The following is a 6,466-nucleotide window of genomic DNA, read 5'->3' as shown; positions in this document are numbered from 1 at the left end:
TGAAGTCCGGTGGGTTTGTGGGGTGGCTAGAATACACCCCCCCCCCCATCTACAAACAAGCTCTCTGCCACCCTTTGCGCCCAGCCCCAGAAATATCACTATGTAGAATTTTGAAATATCTATATACCTCTGCCATTTCAGACGAGATTGCACATGAGAATTATCTGTGGGACCTAGAGGCACTCTGGACCAGAAGTACGTTCCGTGCTGTCACTGGCTATGACATGGCTTTCTGAGAGCAAACAGCTTTGATATGATGACCAGCAGCTAATAGCTGCAAGGTAACATTCTATTCCTTAGAACAGGGCTGAGGAACCTTTTTTGGGTTGGGGGCCAGTGACCCACAGAAAAATCAGTTGTGGGGGGGCTGCACACAAATGAGAAGCAAAAGAGAGAAAAAACCCCTCTCTGATGTGGCCCCTGGCTGAGGAGAAAGACACTCCCCACATTTCCCTCACACACCAAAGCCTTGGGGAGCCCAAGCAAGTAGATTTTGTGTGCTCCAGCCCAGTGAGGGAGTGGTGGAGTTGCTGGCGCACCAGTGAGAGCTCCCTAATGCTGAGGAAGGGGGGAGCCCTCAGACTCAGGGGTTGGATCCAGGCAAGCCAGGGCCTTTGGTTCCCCACCCCTGCTTTAGAGCACTAGTGGAGCCCAAGCCTTTCCATGTTAGACTCAAGTTCAGTTTGCTTCTGGAATTTTGGACTAGACTATTGACCTGGAGATCTAAACAGAAGGAGGGGAAAAGTAGGTGAGTCTTGTGCTTTTGTATCAAGCCAGTGGTGGGCAGGTATGAGGTTATTTAGTGTGGTTCACCCTAAAACTCCTGTGGAACCCACTTAGGAAGGCTCTGCTAACAGAGGATTGTACCCAGACAGCAAAATACAAAATTGCTAAGCGCTGGGTAATGTTGTTGTCAAGGCTCCTTCCCTTCTCTGGCACGATAAATGCAGAAGTGGAGGCCTGCAAAAGTACCGCAAAACCTTATCTACCAGGCTTTGGTGAAACCTTCCCCCCAAAATCTTAGCAACAGATTTTGGGGATAAAAACTCCACTGCCACCACCCAAGTAATGATAAGAAAATCGGGGGAGAGATCACTTAGGAAATCTCATCCCTAAAGTACAAACCAGGACACAATAATTAACCAATACCAGGTTAAGACAAAGAAAAGAGAAAGAACTTTCATTATTACCACAATATTGGCATAATGACTAGATGGTAAAGTCACAAAGTAATATACTCATGGGGAATTCCACCATGGGCCCAAACTTAGTTGCAAAAGAGAGAAAAACCATAAAACAATAAAACCTAATGGATTTATCTAAACGTTACCCTACTTACAGAAGAGTGAAGAGTCTATTCTTGGAGGGAGACATTCTGTCTGACTCCCTCAGTGGCTGAAGAGAAACTGCCCCAGAGACAAAGGAGGGAAACCCCCAAAATTCCTTTGTCTCAGTTTGAAATTCCTACCTACACTCCTATTGGCCAACTCTACCTGGGTTAGGTATAGTGATAGAAATGTAGCCTTGTTAGTCTGGGGTAGTTGAAGCAAAATGCAGGACAATGTAGCACTTTAAAGACTAACAAGATGGTTTATTAGGTGATGAGCTTTCGTGGGCCAGACCCACTTCCTCAGATCAAATAGTGGAAGAAAGTAGTCACAACCATATATACCAAAGGATACAATTAAAAAAATGAACAAATATGAAAAGGACAAATCACATTGCAGAACAGAAGGGGGATGGGGGGGGAGGGGAGGAAGGAAGGTAAGTGTCTGTGAATTGCTGATATTAAAGGTAGGGAGAGTGGGATGTTTGTGAGTTAATGGTATTACAGGTGATAATTGGGGAAACTGTCTTGGTAATTGAAGCAAAATGCAGGACAATGTAGCACTTTAAAGACTAACAAGATGGTTTATTAGATGATGAGCTTTCGTGGGCCAGACCCACTTCCGCCCACGAAAGCTCATCATCTAATAAACCATCTTGTTAGTCTTTAAAGTGCTACATTGTCCTGCATTTTGCTTCAACTACCCCAGACTAACACGGCTACATTTCTATCACTATTCTACATGTCTTGGTAATGGGTGAGATAGTTAGGTATAGTTAACCTCTTAGTCCCCAGGCTGCTGGCCATCTCTCATGATCATGACAGTTGTTATCATCATTGATATATGAAGTCCTGTAGGGAAGATACACTTCAGAGTGTGAGCTGGCCATTTGTAGTATTATCAGGGGGCCAAAAGAATGTCTGGGCACCTGGGCAAGGTGGGGGGGGGAAGAGACAGCTTCATGCTTCCGTTAGGGATGGGGCCTGGGTGGAAGGAATGGGGGCAGCCAGCCCTCAGCGCTGCCTGGACTGCACCGCATCCCCTCAGCCAGCCCTTAGCACTGCCTGCAGCAAGTTGCCTGAGACTCCCATGGCAATTTAAACAGCCCAGGGACTGCTTGCCACAATAGTGGCAGCTGGGAGCTCCAGGCCCTTTTGAATCACCAGGCCCCCAGGCAAATGCCCCTTTGCCCCCACCCCTATCAGCAGGTCTGAGTGTGATTAGTAAGCAACTACACTTCCCCCACCTCCTGTGATAAAGGGTTACCCAGATTGGCCAGGTACATTATAGTATAGGTTTGTTTTTCCTCCGAAATATCAGATATTGGCCACTTCCCAATACACCTTCCAGGACTGGCTCTTTGGTGCAGGCTCATGTGGTGCCATTTCTGTGCATAGCTCTAAGGAACCCAGGATTGTTGTAATGAAAGGGGCCTGCTGTCCCTGCAGTAAAAATGCATTAGCACAAAAGCATGTTGTGTTGCAAATCAGGCACAGCAAGATCTGAGCCCCTTCGAAATGCCTGTTTCTAGCTGAGCCAGATGTACGTGTCCCAGCAAGTACATACATACCTTTCCAGGTGAAGTCTTTTATTCAAGTGATCAGTCAAATGATAGCAAAAGCAGCTCTGTAGAGACCACAACAAAGTCTCTTTATTGCAGTCACATTTAACAGCATAACCAGCCGAGCAGAAGCAACCATGGTGCAGAGAGGGGAGAGAGCAACTTAATAAGCTTGATTGCAGATGCTGACTGATAACATGTCAGAGGGCTTTCCAAAACCACCACAGCCTAACGTTGCTGTAATTTCACAAACCAGCTATATTCCATGTCCCTCAAAACCCGGACCAGAGACCATGCCAGCATCTCAATGCCGTCAGATTAGTTTAGACCTTTTCTATACTGGACTTTATTGCTTAGAGCTTCCCTGTAGCGGCAGCCATGGTGGATGTGCCAGTATAGACAAGATCCAGGCCAAAGCTGGGATTTTTACCATCACTTTACCTAGATCAGCTCTGAGCAGTGTGAGATGGCACAATAAGAAGAGCAATGTGCTGTCCACACTAGCATTATCACCAGCAACCCCTCGCTGAGTTCTGGTATTATATGGAGGAAGACGCAGTGAAAAAACTAATAGAAGGGAAAGGAGGAAATGAACTAGAGAGCAGTCTTGCATGGCAGCGGCCAGAGACCGTTGACAGCTCTGAGTAGTGTATACTGAACCACCAGGTGGCGCCCTATCACAGAATCTGTACTTTTGCTTTGCCAACAACGAGTAGCCCTGAGGCACCTTAGAGAGACTAACAAAAATACGTTTAGTGTCATGAGCTGTCGTGGGCAAAACCCATTTCTTCGGATGAACTGGGTTTTGCCCACAAAAGCTCATGACACTAAACGTATTTTTGTTAGTCTTCAAGGTGCCACAGGACTACTCATTGTTGGTAAAGTTACAGACTAACACGGACACCCCTCTGAAACTTTTTCCTTTGTGTATGTTACTTTTGGAGGTGGAGGTAGCTGTGTAATTCCACTGCCTTCAGAGCCATCCAGTCCATAGGATGGATTGGAACAGCCACTCTAGAATAGGGATGTTAAATATCAGTTAATTGAATAGCTGATTAACCTCATGAATTCTTATTGGTTAGTCGACTATTCTATAGTCCCCAGGGGTGGGGCTGGCAGCCAATGTGCTCCAGTCTCCGGCCCAGAGAGCCTTCTGCCATCCTGCGCTGTTGCCTCCCTGTCAGAGAGCAGCAGTGCGGGGGGCCAGGCGAGAGCTGGTCCACAAGGGAAGCCAGTTTAAAAACCAGCTCCCCTCGTGGACCAGCTACGTGCCACCCCGTGTTGCTGATTCTGATACAGAGGCAGCAGCACAGGGTGGCAGCAGCCCCTGTCTGGGGTGGGTGGTCTGACCTCCCAGACCTAGCACAAGCCAGAACTGAGCTGGGCTGCTGACTAGCCTGCTAAAAAAATTACTGGTGGGAGGTGAGGGAGGAAAAATGCATGTAGTCTATGGCATTAACCGATAAGCTTTTGCTTATCGGTTAATTGGCTATACTATTACATCTCTATTGCAGACCCCATGCTTCTGGGGGCCCCATAGCTGCTGCCCCAACCATCCTAGAAGGAGGGACCAGAAGATTACAGGGAATCATGCCCCTCTCCCCCACTCACCATGGGGGGGGGGGGGAGGCCGGAGCAACCCAACAGCCCTCCACCCTGCCGCACCCCTCTCCCGGCCCACTGCACTCAGCTTCTCAGTGGCAGTGGGAAGCAGCGCCCCGGACCCAGGACACTCCACCTTCCACTGCTGTGGAGAGGCGAGGTACAGGCCACTCTAGCTCCTGCCACCCACATGGTGAGTGGGGAGCGCCCCCTACTGCTGCCATGCCAGGTCCCCCATAGTGTCCTGGCCTATGTTGCTCGGGGAGGGGAGAATGAGATTGAGCAGGGGGCAGAGCAGGGCAGGGTTTGGGGAAAGGATGAAGGAAGGTGAGGGTAGGGCCTGAGGCAAGGAGGGGGTTGTCCCAGGCCCTGCACCCCCCTTGGGATGGCCCTGATTGCCTCCCCCCGCCCACCCCTATCTTAATCAACTCTGCAAAAACATGGCTCATTTAGTCTGTGATCCCTTTTTGTTAAGCATGCATATGGTTCTATGAACAAAATATGAAATTTCATATAAAGAGTGAGGCGTAGCCAGGACACTGAAGGGAGATACATTAGACACACTCTATCCTTAGTTTGTTTATCAAACAACAAAGATCCCTCACCCACCCAGCCCACCTTCAGACCTGGGGAAAAACCTGCAGCTACTCTTCTCTTTCGGGATGGTATAATGAATCTTGGAGGAGAGAAGGTTATTTTTTGCAATGATAATTCTGTCTCTGATCTTGCTTTGCTAATACTGAGGCTAAGGGGGGGGGGGGATGATTGAGGTAAGATGATACACACATACACTTTCTCTCCAATCCAAGGCTATTCAGCCATCTTTCTCTGCAAAGACATACAGCAGAACTACAAACAAACAGTATGTGGTATTGTATTTACAGCCCAGCCCCTGGCTCCTGGGGACAAGTGATTACATGAGAAGCTCAGTTTTCATTTACAAAAAGGATGTTTTTAGCTGTCATGGTTGCAGGAAGAGGATTGTGAATGTGATCCAAGCAGTGTACATTGAAGGCTTAGAAATCAGAAAGCAAGTAAGAATGCACATTTTCTTAAAAATCCATGAGAGTTTGTTTTGTTTTTAATTTCATGATTTTTTAAAACATTTTGGGTTGGAAATACTGTAAACAGCAAGAGAAAACCTGAAAGACTTGTGAAGACCCTACTAAAACCAGAGAAGCGCCATTTAACCTGCATGCAGCACAGCAACAGAATCAGAAATGCCAATTAGTGTCTGGTATTTACTCTGCTGAGTGCCTTCTCTGTGCTGGGTCTCTGATGTTTTATGAGACCTCCCTCTGCAAACAAAATAGCACTTCCCCTTGGTTTCTAAATTTTGCCTCTTTGGTTCTTTTAATATTATAAAATATATCTTATATAGTAAATAGAACTGATTTTTTTCACCTCAGGACAGATTAACATTCAACCTCAACTTCCATGCACATGAAAGTATTTTTTGTTAACACAATAAAAAGCTTTGCACCTTGCACAGTATCTGGATTACATGCAAGGTAAAATGCCAAGCCCATATCCATAGATGTGAGAGAAAAGCTTTTGTTAAGTACAGGCTATTCTGATTTCCCTTTTCCCTCCCACCATCTTACTTTGGCAGAATTATATAACCCAGGATATAAGCCATAACATCTGTATTTTGTACTCTACAGTCAAACTTCCATTTGAATTGAAAAAGCTCTTCCACTTACCAGCACCAGAGTTATAACCCCAGAGAAAAAGAGCACAACTGGAACACATGGCAAAAAATAATGCTAATTAATTGTAATAAACAATTTAAAGAACCAACATTTTTTACTTATCAAGCTGTAGATGCTACTGCAATGGTTCACCCATTAGACAAAAATAGAGCAAACATGGGAAATAGAAGAGGAAAACCCCTTTTCTCACTCATTCTAGGTCAGGTCTATGCTAGATGTTTTTGCCAGTGTAGCAGTGTTGGTTAGGGGGATGATTTTTTTGA

This window comes from Pelodiscus sinensis, chromosome 1 (genome assembly GCF_049634645.1).
Source record: "Pelodiscus sinensis isolate JC-2024 chromosome 1, ASM4963464v1, whole genome shotgun sequence".
NCBI lineage: Eukaryota > Metazoa > Chordata > Testudines > Trionychidae > Pelodiscus > Pelodiscus sinensis.
Note: the sequence above shows the minus strand (reverse complement) of the source record.